The sequence below is a fragment of the Diospyros lotus genome, chromosome 6 (assembly GCF_014633365.1).
Source record: "Diospyros lotus cultivar Yz01 chromosome 6, ASM1463336v1, whole genome shotgun sequence".
Taxonomy (NCBI): Eukaryota; Viridiplantae; Streptophyta; class Magnoliopsida; order Ericales; family Ebenaceae; genus Diospyros; species Diospyros lotus.
Window position 1 is genome coordinate 25,490,249 of NC_068343.1, and position 21,317 is coordinate 25,511,565.

Below are 21,317 nucleotides of genomic sequence, written 5' to 3' on the forward strand. Positions count from 1 at the left end.
TACAAGGAATGAAAGCCCCTTATTAAGAATGCTTGATTCTCACAAAAACAACACAAATTTGAAGAAAAAATTTAATAAAACCCTCAGCCCTAAACCTTTTATTTATAGCCAATTCTCTGTCACTAACCTCTAAATCCCAAGCTTACTCACCCCTTAAGATCTAGATCAAGCCATTAAGTGGCTCAAGTAGCCCTGAATGATGAGAAAAATGCCACGTTTTACTGGCCAATTTTTTTGGTGACTTCCTGCATTAAATGCAACCCAGACGTGGTCGATTTCGGCCAATGGCCACCATCAGTCGATTCATCATTGTCTGGAGCATCTCCTGGACCCTTTGGGCAACCTTCCTGATGGCCACAGATGGTTGGTCGACAGTCAAAGAGTAGTTAGCCAGATTTTTGTAGGTTTCCCACCTGACTTTCGTTTATTACACTTTAGCCCCTAGATTAATTTCCAATCTTAGTTTGGACCTCTCCTAAAATCCCTTGAAATTTCCAACATTTCCATTAGGCCCCTTGAGTTTCAAACTCCTCATTTCATCCCTAAAACTTTCAAAAAACCCTATTCTTGACCTTATTCGTCCAAAATTTCAATGTTGCACTTAAGCCTGATTGCTCAAAAATCGTATTTTGTGCCCTATTTTGCGAATCCTTTGAATTTACAAGTCCCTAGACCTCCTCCCCCTCATCTTTGATTCTAATTTTCACCTTTTCCACAATTTTTTCTTCAGTCTTGGCCAAAATTCATAAATTATACTTTTGCCCCTAATGTACCAAAAATTACATTTTGACCCAAAAAATTCAATGAATTTCAAAATTTTATATATGTAAATTTCTAGGTATTACATCCTCTCCCTTTATACAATAATTTCATCCTTGAAATCACTCATTCCTAGGACTAAATAAATGTGGGTAAGAAAGTTTTATCTCTACTTCACATTCCCATGTGGCTTCCTATTCGTTGTGATTTCTCCATAGTACTTTCACTAATGGAATGATTTTGTTCCTTAATACCTATTCCCTTTTATCCATGGTTTGAAATGGTTCCTTTCGATAACTTAGATCATCTCGTATCTCAATGGTCTCATTTCGGAGAACCTGTGTCGGATCGGGTTGGTGTTTTCGTAATTGAGACACATGGAAAACATTGTGGATATTTCATAAAACCATAGGTAATGCTAATTTGTAGGCTGCTGGTCCTATTCTCTCCAAAATTTCATATGGACCGATATACCTTGGGCTCAGTTTCCCTTTCATTTTCCCTCAAATTACTATTTTAAATTGGGTATATTTTCAAATATACTCTTTCACCAATTTTAAACTCTTAAGTTCAATCTCCACTGATCATCATATGACTTCTGTCGACTTTAACTGGTCCTCATTCTCTCTTGATTTTTCTTGACTTTTTTTGTGGTGTCCTGAACTCGGGTCCAATCAATCTTGTTTCTTTGGTTTCTACCCAACAGAGGGGAATTCTACATCTTCACCCATACAATGCTTCATAGGGAGCCGTTATAATACTACTGTGATATCCATTGTCATAGGAAAACTCGACCAACGGTAGGTGTTTTTCCCAATTTCCTGAAAAATCAAGAATGCAGGCTGTTAACATGTCTTCTAACATCTGAATTGTCCGCTCGAACTAACTATCTGTTTGAGGATGGTAAGTTGTACTAAGTTTTAGCTGTGCTCCCGTGCATTTATGGAAACTTTCTCAAAATCTTGATGTGAATTATGGATCTTGATTAGATACTATGCTTGCAAGGATTCCATGTAATCGAATGATTTCTTCAATGTATAGTTGTGCTCACACATGTATCGGGTTTCCTATCTTAATAGGCAAAAAATGAGTTGACTTAGTTAGTTGGTTTACTATCACCTAGATAGTATCGTTCCCTTTAGGACTTCGAGGTAAGCTGGTCACGAAATTCATAGAGATGTGATCCCATTTCCACTTAGGGATATCCAAAGGTTGCAATAATCCACCAGGGCACTGATGTTCAATCTTGATACGTTGACAAGTATCGCATTGCACCACATATCAAGCTACATCCTTTTTCATTCTAGGCCACCAATAAATTTCTTTAAGATCCTTGTACATTTTCGTAGCTCCTAGATGTATCGTTACTTTGCTCGGTGAGCTTCTCTTAATATAGCTTGTCAAAAATTCTAATCTTTTGGCACATACATTCTTCCTTGAAACCAAAGTATACCATCATGGTACTTAAAATCGGGTGCAAAGAAAAATAGAAAAATTATGGAAAAATCTTTAAAAATTCTAGGAATTAATGTAATGCCCTGCTTTCCCGGGCGAGTTATAAATTGGGACAATTCCGGGAAAATAAATTTTTTTTCTTTCAAACACTAAAGCTAAACCACATCATTCCTCGAATTCGTCCCAGAATTCCCATACATTAATCTCGAAAGATAATCATTATACACATCAAATGCGGAAACAAAGATCGAAACCTAATATCTTAATATTGATTATAAATCAATTCTTACATCTTCATTAACCACAAGGATATACATCAACATTCCTTAAAACATTTAGAATTCAAAGTAACAGAACTTAAATACATGGGCTACATAACATACATTTCACTTGCCTCGATTTGCGTGCCAACCTCAAAATTTGCACGAGTCTCTTCAACTTTAGCCTCCAAGTATCCTAATCACCGTAATTATTTAAATAAACATTAAAACCTATTTTTTCATAATTTCTGACATTTTCTTTAATTTTCTTTCTATTTTTTCCTAATTTTCCTCAATAAATCCAAACTAAATATTTTTAAAATATTTTCTCAAATATTCTTCTACGAAAATTCATAAAATAATATTCTTGAATTTCTGAGATTTTCTATGAAATTTTACTTACCTCAACTTAGCATCTTCGGCTTCCTAGGTATGAGTGCCTTGATCTCGAAACGCGTGCCTGAACTATTTTCTCGCCCCAAAATCTCTGAAATATTATTGAAACATAATTTCCTATTTTCCAGAATTTTTCTAGGATTCTTCTTTATTTTTTTTTCTATTTTTCTCCATTTCATTTGTTTTCTTCCTTTTTCTTTTTTTTTTTTTCTTTTTTTCCTCTACTTTTTCTTCTTCCTCCTCCTTCTTCTTCCTCCCCCCTCCCCTACATCCTACAACTCCTTTCTTCCTCATTCTTTCTTTTTTTTTTCTTTCTTTCTTTCTTCTTCTTTTTTTCTTCTTCTTCCTCTTCTTCTTCTTCTTCCCCTCATTCTCTTCTTCCTCTGTTTCTTTTCCAGTGCACTGATAGCTTCGCCCAATCACTGCACCGCCTCGCTGCCGGCCTTGTCACTGCCTTCTCCGACCGAGGTCGCTCTCGCCGGCCTTCCCAGAGGCTATCATACCGGCCCCTGACGCTGGCTGCGTTGCAGCCCAGCTGCTGCAATGCAGCTTCGCGGCTGCCATGGCCGCAATTCCAACTTCGCCACCCGACTTTGCGGCTGCCGCCACCACCGGTCACCTCGTCCTTTCACTACCGGCTCGAGCGTCGCCTAGCATCGCCACGAACTGCCATCACCGCAGCAGCCTCCTTGCTCGCTGTAACGGCCTGCCATGGTTGCGCATGGAGCTTGCGGCTATGGCCGCTTGCCTCCAGCTCCCTCACGACCCAGCTCTCTCTCTCTCTCCAGCAAACTCTCGCTTGCTTGCTGTTCTCACTAGGCTAAAATGCATCCAATTTATAGACTTCCCTGCCTTGGCTGCTACTCCATTCGAATGTATATATGAATGTATAAATTACACGTAATCTCAATTCTGACCACATTCTTACTGCCATTATATTCAATCTTACGCAAATCTCGGATGTGGCTGAATTGCAGGAAATCCTTAGCAATAAAGATCTCACAGAGGCTGTCATTTCCTCAAATCTCGTTGGCAATTGCACCAAATCTTGCCATTTAATGCTTCACAGAAGCTTAACTCCCACACGCCTATATATATATATACTTATATATCATATATTTCATTGATAAAATTATGCATTAAATCCCAATTTTTTCTCATAATATCACTTGCGCAATTCCCTAATAGCAAATACACCCTCAAATGCTAAATTAAACTGCATTTTAATACTGAAAATCCATAATTAATAGCTTAAATCTTACTCGATAATGCCGATTTTACCCCAGTATCGACACTGGGTCATCGTTTCATCCCAAAACCATTGAAGGGTTGACTCTTACGGAAAATCGGAGCCTCCCTAGGGTTCCGTTAATTTTTCGGGAGTCTCCTACCACGATTCGATTTTACAGCCTAAATGGCAGTTGTATTTTAGCTGTACCGAAAACTGTTTCTAATATGATTTTTTTCGATACCATAAATCCTATCTTGATACGCTCGTCGAGACCATATAATTTTCCTTAGATAATTTCACTCCGAGGCATTCCTTGCAATCGATTCGATACTAATAACTACTATCAAACCAATGTTTCGATATTCTAAACTCATCGAAATTACGTATCAACCTTATCTACACATGGGGTATTACAATTAATTTGAGGGTTGAAGAGTATGCCCAGAGTAAGGAAATTAATCGGGCACGTGTTTCGAAGTCAGGGCACCCATACCGATGAAGCCTGAGAAGCTAAGTTAAGGTAAGTAAAATTTTCTAGAAAATTTCAAAAAATTAGGAAAGTTATTTTATGAATTGTTATAGATAAATATTTGAGTAATATTTAGTTTGGATTTTTTGAGGAAAACAATAGGAAGAAATAGAGGAAAATTATGAGAAATTTAGGAAAAAATAGAATATTGATATTCTTGAATAAATGTGATAGCCACGGTATGTTGAGGTTACGAATTGAATTCGTTAGAAACTTGACATGAGAATCGAGATATTTTGAGATATGTTTGAGGTAAGTGGTTCTACCCTAAATCTGATTTTAAGTAAATGGTTTATCATGTTGTCATGCCTTAATGTGAGTATATCATGTAGATTGCATTTACATATATTGATGATGAAATATGAATACGTACACAATGATATTATTAATCATGTATTCGCATAAGGGTTTGAGAGTATGGCTTAGGACCGTTGCTTTTCCAAGGGTGCACCCATACACCTTGGCATGTTGCAGGAAACCGTAAAAATGAGAAGTAGCATTAAGGTACGGTCAACTCAAACCGAAATGAAATGAAAAATGATATTTTGCATCCATGCACGGAGTATGTTTATTGTTCCCTTACTTCGATGATTTATCATCTAATTTGAGCTTTGCCCTTGGAATATTCAAACGTTCCAAATGGAGATTGTAGTAGAAACGAGGATGAATGAGGCATGAAATGGCACTTAGCAAAGTGCATGATGAATTAAATGTGTGTTATATAGTCCATGTATTTAAATTCTGCTACTTTGAATTCTAAACGTTTTGAGGAATGATGATGTATAACCTTATTTATGGTTAATGTTAAAGTTAAGGTTCGATTCTAGCTTCCGCATTTGATGTATATGATGATTCTTTTTCGAGATAGATGTATACAAATTTTGGGATGGATATGAGGAATGATATGGTTTAGCATTAGTTTTGAAAGAAAAAAAATTATTATCCCAGAATTATCCTAAGTTATAACACGCCCGAGAAAGTGGGGTGTTACAACACATGCCCCCCCTAAAACGACGTCGTTTGAAATCTTGCTTGGCTAGAAAAATTCCCTTGTGCGCGTGGGGTCTCGATTCCCATCCCAAGCCTGTTACCCTTGTATGCGTTCCACTTGCGCTAGTTGCTTCCCTTAACTATATATGTGCACATTTTAATTTTAAAGGGATCTTCCCCTCATTTTTAGAAATCACATTTAAACACTAAAATTCCTTAAACTTTTAATTACTCCCCAATCCCAAAAATACCTTAAAACCACTAATCCTTAATAAATCATAAATAAATTATCTTAAATATATAAATTAATTACCATTAGTTTTCCCCAAATTAGGGATGATACAATCTCCCCTCTTTATAAAATTTTATCCTTGAAATTTCAGTCATTTGATACCTTTTGTACATACCTTTAACATCAATCATGATCCTTAAATAAATAAGGTTATTTTTCATTTATTTCTTTTTCCATTTCCAAAGTTGCTTCTTGTTCCAAGTGTTAACTCCACTGTACATTCACCATCGAAAGAGTTCTACATCTAAACTGACGATCTTGACATCCTAACACTCGTATGGGTTATTGAGGCATCACTCATCGTGTGCTGTCACTTTTTATCTTCTTTTTCGGTTATAACAAATATTATTGAGTAGCTTAAATCATTCAAAAAAGGGTGAGCCATTTAGACGTGCCAGTGCACGAGTGTAATCATAGCAAAAATTTATATTTTTCGGGTAAGTCCGGATTGATTCATAGGGAGATTACTCTTGGAAGAAGGTAATCACAACAAATCAATTAGCTTAAAGAATATGAGAGTTTTTTGAACTAATAGTAATTGACAGACTGGATATGGTGACATTTTGGGTCAAGACAATTCGAGTGCCAAGCCCAACTGATTCCCATATAGCTTTCCTAAGAATAACAGAAAGTTCAAATGGCTTGAGGTTTAGCCATTAAATACACTACCAAGATGATAATAACTCTTGTTCTAGTAATCCCCATACATGGCATGAAGGATTCTATGTTAAGCAGCTATCATAAATCAGTGTGTAAATAACGTTAAACAAAATGGTTATTCAAGCTTGGGTGTGAGGATGTTTCCAGGTTAAGAAACCTCCATACATGGCATGGAGACTCTGGGTTATGCATACGAACCAATCCAACCCTGAAGTTTTAATGAAGAATAGTTCTCAAGCTATCTTAGTTTCTGTTATTGAACATTTGAAGTTTGGCTACCTTGGGTAATCAGTGGCATTGGATACTATCCTTGTATTGTCCCAAGTTTAGGATTAACCACACATCTTTAGGTAAAATGAACAACTTAAATTAAACTTGACAGATAAGTAATGAACAAAACAAAAATGTGCAATAATTTATAACGGGAAATTGAACTGCTGTTATATTGAAAATTGAACTGAACTACAACTGGTATTGAACTTGCAATGTATGAAGTGAAATAAGCAAAAAGAAAATGAAGAACGAGAATTGAAGTGCGTGTTTAAGATTACAGACCAATATTGAAGATAAGACGGCAAAGCAAAATGTAAAGGAAAAGACTATCTACTTTTTACTGATTCCTATCTAATTCTCAAAATATATATAAAAAAAAAAAAGACTTTGTTGTTATTGTGCTATGTTGCCTTGATTCCAAGGAGGATCATCCATTTTTAAACTTCTTGCTCATGGAGGAAGGGGACCACTTGGTGAATTGTTGCCTAGAAAGTTGCTTGAATTTACTGTTCATGCCACCGCATTTATTTGTGCATTTGTCAGACTGTCTTTGGGATGACATTCAAATGGGTGTTAAAGACATTCGAATGTTAAGCTTGATTTCCATGATTTGCTCTTGTCATTTGAATGTGTGCATTACTCATATGAATGAATTTCACTTTATTGTTCATTTCCTTGTTGATTTTCTCTAGTCATCCAAATGCAACAGTGACTTCATATGGATGAATTTTGACTTTGCTTTCTGATTTCTTCTATGCATTCGAATGAATTTTGTAACATCCGCATAGGTTTGCTTTCATCTGAATGGGTTAGAATCATTCGAATGACTTTCATTTCTTGGTTTCCTGCTTAATGTTCATTCAAATTGGACTAACGTCATCCGAATGATTAATTGGTAGCCTTGACATTCGAATGACTTATTTGGACATTCAAATGGCTTTGCCTTGGCTGCTTCTTTTTCCTTGAATTACTCATCCACATTTGAATACTCTTGATCATGTCTTTGAATTAATGAATTATCTTGACCTTTGATCTTTACCTTCCATTGGCCTATAAATAAGTATTTTTGACATTTTAGCTCATTAAATTGATTAGGGTGAAATAAAAATATGACAAAATTTTGACATTTTTGAGTATCAATCAGATTCCCCCAACCATGATGACCCACATACCCAAAAATCAAAAGCATCTAATGGTTGGATTTTAGTAGATCTAGGTTTTAAACTTTCAATGTAAAATGGAAGTACCCAACAAACTTAGCAAGACATATCTTTAAGTCAAGGTTCACAAACCCAAAGAATTTCTTATGGGTGTGAGATGAGAATAAGTGGGACTTAGACCAAGCAAAGGGACACCATGCGCTGGCTCCCCAATGCGACTCGAGCTCAGTCCTGGATTCATTTTCCCTGTAATGTTGGGTTTCTACGTCCACGATCAGAATACTAATATTTTTGTTTTGGTAGTTTGGAAAAATTCCTATGTTCGCAATCTCCATGAAGGAATATTTTTGTTTTGGGAGTTCGGTAAAACCCCTACGCCCGCAATTAAAAGAATATCCATATTTTATTTTTGCGAGCTATAGTATTGCCTACTTCCGCAATTAGAAAAACTATCCATATTTTGTTTTCATGATTCCGTATAATGCCTATGTCGGCGATTAGAAAGAATATGTATATTTTGTTTTCACAATTCGGCGCAACTCCTACACCCGCATAATGCCCACGTTTGCAATTTTAAAGAATATATATATTTTATTTTCGTGATTTGGCATAAAGTTTATGTCCGCGCCCAGAAAGTGTATTCTTTTTTCGCGGTTCAGCGTAACACCTATATTTGCACTTAGAAAGAATATTTTGTTTTCGTAGTTCAGCGTAATGCCTAAGTCCACAATTAGAAAGAATATCAATATTTTATTTTCGTGGTTCGACATGATGACTCTATCCACAATTAAAGAACATCCATATTTTTGTTTTTGCAGTTTGGCTTAATGCTTACGTCTAAGCTCAGAAAGAGTATTTTGTTTTCACAATTCAGTGTAACGCCTAAGTCCACACCTAAAAGAGTATTTTGTTTTTACTGTTCAGCGTAACACCTACATCTGCGTCAGAAATAATATGCATATTATATATATATATATATATTTAACCCAAATTTATTCTAGGTCTGCACCTTTAGTAACCAAAATCCATCATAGATCTGCTCTTTCAGCAACCCAAATTTGATTCTGCCCGCTTTAATCACTGGTTCCCTCTTATGCATTACACAACTATCACAAGAACTTCCTTCTTGGATCTAGAATTAGATTTGATTTAATGACCCACTTCAAATTTGCCTTCTACTTGCTTCATTTTGCTGCTTCCTTTCGTTATTATATTCAGCCACTATTGTGCCATAGAATTCCTGAGCGTTCATTTAGGGGTATTTTGGTCAATAAGTCCAAGGCAGGCAAATCTCAAAAGTGTCCCGAGTCGGTACATGTTTCCTAAGAAGAAACATTAAGCAAATGTCAAGACAACAACTAGTAATGGCTAAAGGGTGAATAGGTAAGGTTGAAGGGGCAAAGTAGTCCAAGGAAAAAGGGGGTATAAAGGCTAAGTTAAAAGGGAAAAAAAGAAGCAGCAGAAGAGGCTCCAATCTTTCTCTCTCTCTCTCTCTCTAAGAGAAGACCCTTCATCTCGGCAAGGGGGACGCCAGCTTCTCGGCAGTCGTGATGTTTCCTCTCGGCAAGGGCTGTAGCCTCTAGGCGGCTGCGACCACTCCCTTAGTAAGGGTTTCCAGCTTCTCGGCGGCTGTAACCCCTCTCTCATCAAAGGCTATGGGGCTTTCATCAATAGTTGTGTTAGTGTAGGTGCTCTAGACCCAATCAGATTGGGTATGTTGTACACTGACAATTGTAATCATGTTTATTATTTGAATAAGGAGTTGTTCAAATTCACAAGAAGTCATTCTATTAGTTTCTTGTTATTATTTTAATAACCGAATAAAACTAGATAGAAGTCCATATGATGTATACTGTGATTAATCTATAAAGATGTGAGATGATGCATCACAGTTTCTAGACATCATTAAACGTCCCAAGTCGTAGCAATGTTAAGAATGGACATTGACAATTGCAGTAAGACTGGTATGTACTATATTTTTGCTATGTGATAGCAATGGGGGTCTCACACCCATAGGCATGGGGATGCCTAAACAAGTACATAGGTGGCCAATGTTGTAGAACGTGTCACTAGACATGACTTGCCATGAGAATTCATTTTGGTTATATGTTGATGGAATTCTCATACGAGATGTGTGTAACTAATCTTTGGACCTGAGGTTGTCACGGTCATTTCATAACACTACAACAAAATTATCTTTTCGCTACGATTTTTTTTCTACGTAATAAATTTCGTAACAAAATGTTAACATTTTGCTACAAAACTATTAAATTGTAGACAATTTAAAGAGGCTAAAATTTTTCCACCAAATATTGTTTTTAGCTACGAAAATTTTATCTACACTATAAATTTCGTAGTTAAAAATTAATATTTTGCTACATAATTTTTAAATTGTAGACAATTTAAATGAGTTAAATTTTTTACCATCAAATATAATTTTTTAATACAAAAATTTTATCTACGATATTAAATTGTGTAGTTAAAAAATAAGATTTTACAATAAAATTATTAAATTGTAGTTAAATGATAAATATAATTTTTTGAAATTAAAACTAATAAAAAATAAAACAATTTTTTTACACGAAATTACTCCAAATTTTCAAATTAACCTCCAAACTTTCACTGTAGCAAAATCACTCCAAATGTTTTAGCGAAATTCCTCTAATTTTTCACTGTATCGTGCAAACCCAGAAGCTCTTGTGCAAGCCCTGTGTTCTTCTCTTGCAAACCCTTTTCTCACCCTCGTCTTGTGCAAACCCACTCTAGAGCCTTCAATCCCAGCGAAGAACCAGCCGCCTATCCCCGCCGAATCCAAATTCAAAGCCTTCAATCATAGCGAATAACCAACTCTTCATCCCTGCCACATCCAAATCCAAAGCCTTCAATCCCATGTCCCAGCGAATTCTATTTTATTCCCCATCCGCGATTCTTCCCCGGAATCTGTTTCTTCCCCATCCGCGATTCTGTGGAAACCCTCTCCTTCTCTATGACTCGCTTCAAGACTCCTCCGGAAGCATCTCCATAGTCTCCTGATTCAACTCTAGCAACGTCCATGAATATGGTTTGTGCTTTTCCTCCTTGTATAAATCTATGTCCAGAATTGATTCTTTTATTTTTTCCCTAAATTGGTTTTGCCCTTATTGCTTGAATTCCTTGTTTATGTTTTAGTTGTACAAGCACACCATGTGTTTGATAAAATGCCTAATAACAGTGATCTGATCACTCTTGTACACTCTGTGTGTACAATCGTTTAGTTAATTTGACAGTCTGTGTGTGTATGTATATATATATACACATGTACATATTCCATCAAATCAGTTAATTATTTCGTGTTTGGAAATTAAAGAATAAGAAATGCAAATATATTTACTTCATCTGCTATAGAATAATTGCAATGGTTAAACATAAACAATGTAATACAACAGTGTAATTAGTTGGATTACAGTGTAATTAGCAAAGTTTTATCCGTATTAGATTATGACAAAAATTTACCCAGTTGAAGTAATACAACAGTGTAATTAGTTGGATTCTAGAGAATTTAGTTCTATACTTAAGTTGAGTATTTAATTCTATACTTAAGTTGACATCTGTTCAAATCCACCAGTTATGCTAGTAAACTCAAGGATAATTACTTTTACTCTCTCTTATTCATGTTATGATTTACTGCTGATGTAGTTTGTAATCCCTGATCCTTGGGCACATCTAGATTAATTAGCTACCAGTTAATTATTTCTCAAAATATCATTAGACCAATTGATGTATTACTCCAATTGATGTATTATTAGACCACTTTTGAATCAATGTATGCATTAGACCAATTCTAGTGATACTTGTAACCAAAATATTAGACCAATTGATTAATGTATTGGTTGACTGAATATTTGAGCAAGTCCTATAATTAGAATTCACAACAGGAAGCTTGTGGCTGAAAATGGAGTAAATCTTGATAAAAGCCAAAAAGAACATTTTCCTTAATGGTTTAAACAGTGGGTAATTAATTAATTACTTATTTTGACTACATTCATAAGAGTATTGATTTCTCTTACTATTAAATATTCATTTGCCATTGCAGATAACACACTTATACAAGAGCTTCAGCAATCGCTCGAAAACCAACCTAAAAGCAACAAAAAGGTTATCCATAGGGACAATAGAAGCAACAACATTGGCAAATGATTTTGACGCTACTGAATAATTTCTCATGGTAAGTCATTTGAATGCTATTTTATTCCTTTTCTTAACATAATTCTTGTTGTGAACATATTTTGTTTTGTGATTTTTTTTTTGTCTAGGTTACTGTTTAGTTCTTGTGACTTTTGATGTTTAGAGTGTTGTGAACATAAATTTTAGTTACTGTGATTTGTTGATTTTTGTTGTGGTTTGTTGCTGTGAGTAGATCTTTGTTGTGATTTTTGATGTTTAGAGTTTCTATGAACAGAAATTTTAGTTATTGTCATTTGTTGATTTTTATTGTGGTTTGTTGCTGTGAATAGATCTTTTGTTGTGGTTTGTTGCTGTGAATAGATCTTTGTTGTGATTTTTTCTGTTTAGGATTGCTGTGTTCATGATTTTTGTTGAATTTGATGTGATTTGTTGTTGTGAACAGAATTTTAGAAAAATTCCTGTTAGGTATAGTTTCATATATGCCTTGCATTTTCCCTGTTTCTTGATCTTTCCGGTTGGGGCAATTTCTTAATCTTTCCGGTTGGGGCAGTTTTTGATCTTTCCAGTTGTGTTTTTCCAGTTTCATAAGAGGGATTGAATTACTTTATTAAAAAATTTAAGGACTCCAATGAAATGCTTATATTGAAATCCCCAAGTCCAGGCCTTATTATTTCTTGAATAAGCTACATATTCTCCATACATCTTTCTGCTTAACTCCAATCTAGCTTTAGAATTTAGGAAATTTCAATACATGCATGGATTTTTATACACTAACACCTTTGATTTATATTGACTTTTGTTTTCCAAGTTCTTGCGATGCGTAAGTAGCAGAGGATGAAAGCAATAAAGAAAGATGCTTAGAGATAAATTTTCATATTGTATCAAATTTTTAACTATTTTCATTTTAGGATTTAATATTACTATCATTACATGAATTGGTTTTATGTACTAGCCATGTTCAAAATAGTTGAAGATTGTGGCTAACATAATTTTATTTTATGTGGTTAATTGAAAGATTTTGAAGTTATGTATTGTGTTTTAAATTTTGTCTAAATTGTAAAGGTTGGTGTTGGTTTAGAGAAAAATATTATTCTAAAAAAAATGAATTTTTTTTTTGCTATGAAATTGAATTTAGTTATCGTAATGGTTTATTAGTTGTGTATAGAATTAACTATGAAAATTTAAGTTTTGATTAAAAAAATATTGGTAGAGAAAATTAATTAGAGAAAATTAATTTGTTACGAAAATTGGTATTTGAAAATTAATTTGCTACAAAATTTATTACGAAAATTGGTATGTGAAAATCAATTTGCTACGAAAATTGATATGATTACCTACGATTTGTTGTAGTTAAAAATAATTGTTTTATTTACAATTTGACATTCGTAGTAAAAGTTATGTTATTTGCTACGAAAATTGACATCATCAACTACGAAAATTAACATCATCACCTACAAAAATCAATATAATTAGCTACGATATATGTCGTAGCAAAAAACCAATGCTCTCTCTACGTTTACCTGATCGTAGTGAAAAGTGTATTATTCTCTATGAAATCTTAAATCGTAGCTAAATACTATTAGTTACGAGGCTTTGGCTACGATTCGTGCTACGAATAAAATTTCGTAGCTAATTAGTTTTTGCTACGAAAATTGAATTTTTAACTACGAAAAATTTCGTAGAGAAAAGCAAAATTTGTTGTAGTGTAAGAAGACCGGTATGCTTTGACATCGTTTCGATGGGCCTAGACAAAGGCTGCATGTGGGCGATCGTTGGGTATATCGTGAGGCTTATGGAGATGGGTGCATAGCCAAAATGGGACTCGTCTATCCCTTGATAGAGGATGATGTATCTAAGGCGCCTTCGGTGGATATTCACTTTAAATCCATGGCCATGGTGAAAGAGATCAATAAGGAGTTATTGATTTACTTTCTAATTAACTGAAGATATCTGGAAGACCGAAGAAAACTCATGTGATCGTTATCAAGCAACACAGTGCCATACTTGAGATCACATAAGATACATTGACGAGAGGATCGTATTACACAATAACCATGCTCGTGAAAGGTTATTTGCGGATTATGAATCTTTTTGAATAATTGGGTAGGCATGATGCCTTGCTAGAGGCCAATCTTGTCTTATGTGTTTGTACCAACACATTGTCAACATATTCGGGAGCCTAATGAGTCATACGCAATAGGCACGGTCCCTGGCTTAAACTAGGAAAGCGGACGTATGGTTAAGTGGGACGTGAGACACTTCGGTAAGAAGTTGTGCCGTCGTAGGTTTTCACGGGAAAAGAACAAACAGATGTAATGACGTCGATGTGACGAGGGGTCATCATAAAGGAAAGAGTTTCCTAAAAATAACAATTGATTAAATTAGAAAGAAGTTTCTAATTTAATGATTAAATTAGAAAGAAGTTTCTAACTTAATAATTTGGGCTTAATTTAATATTTGGGCTAAATAAAATATTTGGGCCAAATATTAAATTAAATTAAATATTTGGGCTAAATTAAATTTGGGTCAAATATTAAAAAATAAATATTATATTTGGGCTAAATTAGATTTGGGCCAAATATTAAATATTAAATATTTGGGCTTAAATTAGATTTGGGTCAAATATTTTGTAAATGGATTTGGGCCACTTAATTTCTAGTTGGACTAGGATTAATAGGCTAGCCCAATCCATGTCCATTAGGGTTTGGGAAACCCTAGAAGGTTGCTTTTATATAAATAGTCCTTTATGGGATACCCAAATTAAACCATTTATTTTTGTTGGTTTTCAAGAGTTGAAAATCGATTCTTTTCCCGTCCATTCATAAGCCTTGTTAAGAGAAGGAGCTAGCACTCTCATTCCGCTTTCCTCGCCAACGGACGCGTGCCACGTATCACAAGTTAAAGGCCGGACACTTGGATGGTTTGAATCCGCAAACGACTTAAAAATCTAAAGGTTAGATTTACTTTATTATGTATGTAATTGTTTAATTTCGACGTTGATCCAATCGCCGGGATCGGGGTAAGGTTCAAAAATTTTGAACTACGCTGCTTGCCCCGTAGCGATCATTGTTTACTTTCAAGTTGCGCCTTTCTCGACAGTAGCGGCTCAGCTCTCGGTGGTGGCTGCGAACTTACCGTTAGCCATTAGCCTTTCGGCAGCCACCTGGGTTTCTTCCAGGGGTGGCCCTCCTCGTCGTGTCTCCTCTTGGCGAGGCCTCTCGGCAAGACCTCAGTGAGGTCTCTTAGGAAGACCTTTGGCCGAGGTCTCTTGGCGAGACTTATTCTTGTCAGGCTTTTCTCTTTGTCCAGCCTCTTTTGCCAAGCTTTCTCTTACCTAGTCTCTTGCCTCGTGTCTTCCCAAGTTATATATTATTAACACCAGTAGGTGAATATATACATATATATGGCCTATATGCTCACATTGTGGCCAGAATATATGACTCTGTGGGTGAGTACTTTTATAATACGCTTACGTACTTTTGTAATGTGACTGGTCTTCTAAGCTTATAGCAGGCCCCACCTCCATGACTTTGTCCCCTATAACTTTCCATATAGTTCCCAATGATAAACATATAGTCTGCATACACATATGTCCCCCATAACTTTCCATTATAGTTCCCAATGATAAACCCGTAGTGAGGCCCACCTTCTTCCGGAGGGCTCCCCAAGGGGGATTCCTCTTAAGCCCATTCGAGTGCTACTAATGTGAAGGTCCATCCCAGTATCCTGCAACCTTACAATGATTAACCCTCTTTTGTCGGGTAAGGTACAACTATCTTGTGTTCAATGATAGTGTTGTTTCTTTACTTATTGCACTATTTTCTTACATGTACTCACTTAAGCATCAGAAGGCATACGTGGGTGAGGAATCCTCGCATACCTTCTGACCTATTCTTGTGAGTGCAGTTACGCCTCGAGTGCCTAAGAGACCATTATCTGATGGAGAAACCCATTACCGAAAGTCCCCTCAGAGGTCCGTCTGTGACCCCAGCAAGGATATCGCAGACCAGAGTTACCTAACACCCATCTCCACCAACAAACCCCTGCCAGTTGTCCACCTCACTCTGTCTAGGCTCCAGCACTCTCACATTACAAATTTCAATTGTTGTATTTTGGCAACAATAGCCACAATTTCCAATTTTTCCTCCTTGAGTGCTTTACATGTTCTTCTTCTTTGGTAGACTCGCGTAATGATCTAAGACGTGCAACAACTGGTCGCAAAGTTCATGACCTTCAATTTCCATATGAACATCCTCCTCGGCGACTACAAGGAGTTTCGCAAGTTATACCCCGCCAAGGGTAAGAAGAACGCAAACAACATCACGTTTTGGGTCTAGTTCTTATCATGGTGGAAGACGTAGTCTCCATTGTAACACCCTGCTTTCTCAGATGGTGTGTCACTATGCTGGGGCCCATCGTATCCATACATAATCCATTTCCTTATATATTTCTCATACATCAAATGTCATATGTCAAAGGGAACCCCCCCAGGAAATCATTAAAAATGCGGAAGCGATAATCGAAACCTGATATGGTACATACCTGAATTCACCTTATATTATATCATAAAAGATTTGTACCATATATTACATCATATCTTTAACAGCCTTAATACATGAAGAATCCATAATATTCTAACAAGACTAATCATCAATAAAGCATTAGCTAAAATATATTCGAGTTAGCTCGCTGAATCCATCGGCCACGCCATCACGTGCCATCATATCTCAACCTGCTCCTTGCTTAAACTGCAAGTCTCAACTGGAACGTTGAATGTTCCAGGGGCATAACCCATTAGAAGATGAAACTTCTAGTAAGGGTTCAAAAACTTATATATGAATGCATGATGCAATAACATGAACAACATTTTTACCCTTTAATGTAACTTCCCAAGCCCACCAGCCCGGCTAAGAATCCTAGGCAAATCCCGAACCTTTGTAGGATAAGTCTAACGTTATTCCCTCAATGCCCTAGGGGAAATACGGCTACACTCTGGGGGCGACATCCCATTTGTAGGATCATAAACGAGGATAAAAAGCATGCAACGGAAGCGTTTTAATCAAAAAACGTTTCTCGTATTGATTAGAATCTAGGAGACTTACTTTTTCGGCGGATTACCGGACGGAATGGAGCGATTGGAGTAGGATGAGCGGGAACTTCTTCTCGTAGTGGAAACGACAGCTGTCCTGCAATCCTTCGGCTCCTTCGCATCAGAACTCAAAGGCAATCTTTCGATCTTCCGGAGTATGACTCGAACTCGTGGCCTCTCTTTCCGGTGAAGAAGAGCAAAAACGACCTTAGATGAAAAACAAGCAAAGAGAGATATATATAGGGAGAACCCTAGGGTTAAAACCCTAGTGGGCCAAACCCTAATGGGCCAAGTCCATTTAATTAATTTTCTAATTGGGTTAGCCCAATTAATTAATTAAAACCTAATGAACTATTATTTTATTCTAGCCCAATTAATTATGGACCATTCTGAATAAAATAATTCTCTCTTTATGTAATTCATCCAACAAGCCAAATGTATTAAATAATACATGAGTTATATCGAGCTACCCCGGGGACCAAAAGATAAATTATTCGCGGCTACTAAAATGACCAAAATATCCCTGCTACCTAGTAGTTATATTTTGTCATTCTAAGTATTCCAACTATCACCATATGGTAACATTGACCCCACGAATAATTCTGCATATGTAATGTCTTTGACCTACTAGTGTAATGACGAAAATACCCCTCTGCGTAACACCCATCATTTAGAAAGGAATAATGTACTAACACCTCTCTAAATGATTTCTACCATCCTTAGATCACTAGTCCAATAATCCGTGACTACTCGAATGTACTTGCTTATCACTGGGAGCTACCCAGAAGCACACACTCTTAAGTCACGTTCCCAGGGCCCCGGATTATTTGATTATTCTTGGACAATCACAAGGGGGTGAATCACAGAAACTATCTTGTATCAGTCTGTCTTAGCTAATTAGAAACCATACTCCCAACTCAAAAGGTTATTGATCTTTGATAGACCTCACCTACAGTGAATCTAAGAATATAGCTCTAGGTTCACTAGACCACCAACTAATACTCAAGTATTAGAGTACTCGTCCACGTAGTAGCAGTGATAGACTAGCTCCATGATAATTAGTACTTTGTCATCAGCTTCTATCACATGTCCACTCTACGCATTCCGAATGCGCTTGTACAATTAGAGTAAACGGACTGTTTACTGGCTAAGGCAAGCCATCCTCCATTAGGATCTATTGCACAATGATCTTATCATGATAGAATGCCCAGTTCTATCAAAAGATCAAGAGTAATATTTTCTTGCTTATTAAGTACCCATGATTCATGCCTAACTGTGAAGAACGACCCATCACATGAATCACTTACTTAATCGCATGGACACTTTTCCAACAATTAAATGCAAACAATATATGTGCCATAAACTGAATAAAAGAAACATCATTACCATAAATTAAACAAAATGTGTCTTTAGGGCATACATTTCCAACACCATTCATATGCACAAATATCAATATGACAATAATATCGTGCCATGCAAATATCACGACTTTCAATGAAATATGACAAAATGAACATTGCATTCATAAATAGCATGCATATAAGCAATCATATCATAAATATAAGTTCTTGTGAGAAAACCACTCGCCTTTGCCCAAAGATCAAGACACCTCAAAAGCGCGCATCACTTCATTATGCGTGCCTTGACTTCGATTCTCATGCCAACTCTCAAAAGTTGCACTAATCACATCGTCTCGATCACCTCAATCATAAAAATGATATTTTATTACTAAATATCTCAATATTCTATTTGTTCTTTTTTTCCTTCATTTTCTTTCATTTTTCCTCTTCTAAAAATCCCAATAACTACCTCGGGACCATTTCCTCAAATCTATCTTCACAACCATTCATCATAGAGTATGAACTTCAAAGGAAAAATACTGAACTTACCCGGATGTTGCATTTTCACACAAAACGAGGCTCTTTGATGTTAAAATCGAGACACCAGGAATCCCAAACCCAAATATTTTTGCACGGGCCTCCATAAAACATTTTTCTAGATTTTTGGGAACTTTTCCCAAAATTTTCGGAGGCCCCACGCGCTCACACGCGCAGGTGCGTGGGCTGCGCTTGTTGACTAGCGTGTGTGGCCTATGCGCCGGTCACCTTCTCAGGCGCCGGCCATGTCGACGATGTTGGTTTCTTCCACCAAGCTCTTCCTTTTGTCTAGTTGATCAACATGGTCCTTCTTTAGCCTTGAAAGGACAACCCAAAGGCCGTCAATCGGAGGGTTAAAGCCTCGGCTGATCGTTCGCCTCCCTCTTTTCGGCGAGCTACGAATCGCCTTCAAACCTTCACCAAAATGCATCAAAATCTCCAGATTTCTTCTTCAAGCCATGGGCAACAAAGGTCTATGGTTTTGACTCTCAATTGATTCGGAAAGAGCCTTGATTTGGAGCTTCAATTTGCTTTAGAATCGGCCACCATAGACGCCTATTTATAGGCCATTTCGAGCGACCAAATGCCCGACATCGGCCAAACCATTGCCTTAGCAGCTAAACCCTACCTTATATCGCCGTAAAACAGCCTTATTCGACCACCAAAATCGATTTGCAGACTGCGACAAAATGGCCAAACTTCCGATCACTTTTCTCGATTTTCTGGCCATTACGGTGGTTGTTGCCGGCCAACCCCTTTACAAAGAATGCTCCTCTGACCATCCTCTTGCAATCCCTGCGGTCGAAATCCACGGTCAGCGACCGCTCGTGCCTTGGTCGGATATCCATGGCCAAAGTTTGATGAATTTGCACTTAGCCCTTTAACTTTCGGCTATTCTCATTTTGGCCCTTTTCACTTAACCCCTGAACTTTTTATAATTGCTTTCAAAACCCTCAAGTCCTAAAAAAATATTGTTTTGGCCTCCTTCTAGCAATTTTCAAAAACTGCACTTAGGCCCGAATCTTCATTTTGGCCCTAAACCCATTCGTTTTTTCCTGAAACCTCTGAAGGGTTGTTCCTCATGAAAAATTGAAGCCCCATCGAGCTTCTGTTGACTTCTGAGAAGTCGCTTATAACAATTCGATTTTGCAGCCTAATTGGCAGCTGCCTTTTTGCTATACCAAAAATCGTTCCCGATGTCATTTCTTTCGGCACCATAAATCCTATCTCGGGGTGCTCGTTAATGTCACATCATTTTCTTTTGGCATCTCGGCTTCAGGACACTCCCGGTAGTTGATTCGGTCATCTATATGGTAATAAATTACCGTTATACCCTCAATTTATCCTTAAATTCTATTTTTGCCCCAAGATAAATTACCCTTGAGTCCTTTAGAATTTCTCGGGTATTACATTCACACCTCCTTAAAGAAATTTTGGTCTCAAAATTTTCATTTGACCGTCAGGTAACTAAGATATAACATAGCTTATTACTTGAATACCTCAAATCAAATATCTATTTGATCCTCAACAAACACATTTGTTTGCATTCCTTACATGTCCAATGCTTACAAGCATACAGTGTCATTCACATAATTTCTTGTTGTGGCTCATTTTAGACGACCACACATCTTTCATCATTCTAGGCACGCACATCCTACCTCAAAACGTTTGAGAATGCCATCTCACATTTCAAAAATCATAACCCTTGGGCTGGCCATATCATCATTCCATAGACAAGTACACTTGTCAACCACACATGCCTTTTGTATCTCGTTCACTAGATCCAGCTAAACAATCAGGCTAGCCATAAAAAAATAGATGATCCCTTTGGCACTACCATCATAGTCAGCAGGCCAACAAGCCTCCAACATCATCTGACACTCACAGCTATCCACCAGGTCCTGCGTTAGCACCTCTCAGCCACGTGCCCGGTGATACAAAGTAGTGCAGCGGTAGTCCTTAAGGAACTCCATCAATCGTCGCTACCTCTCGTTCAGCTCCTTCTGCGAGAACTCATACCTCAGGCTCCTCGTGGTTTGTGAGCACATCAAAATATCCCACCATTTCATTTCGGTAGTGTCTCCATAACTTCGAGAGCACACACCACTTTTACTAGCTCCAAGTCATAAATCGGGTAGTTCCTTTTGTCCCTTGGCATGATCCACACGCCATCATTTGGTTA

At 36.9% G+C, this 21,317-nt stretch overlaps 1 long non-coding RNA gene across 6 annotated transcripts in view; it reads left to right on the top strand.

Annotated features, from left to right (window-relative positions):
• Nucleotides 1–10,655: 10,655 nt before the first annotated feature.
• LOC127803083 (uncharacterized) overlaps nucleotides 10,656–21,317 on the top strand; it is a 32,454-nt gene continuing 21,792 nt past the window's right edge. For 5 of the 6 annotated variants that reach the window (XR_008023449.1, XR_008023452.1, XR_008023450.1 and 2 more), the window contains exons 1-2: nucleotides 10,656–11,066; nucleotides 12,078–12,209. This is a non-coding gene — a long non-coding RNA (uncharacterized LOC127803083). The remainder of the gene's footprint in view (nucleotides 11,067–12,077; nucleotides 12,210–21,317) is intronic. The other variant, XR_008023448.1, reaches the window with a different exon arrangement.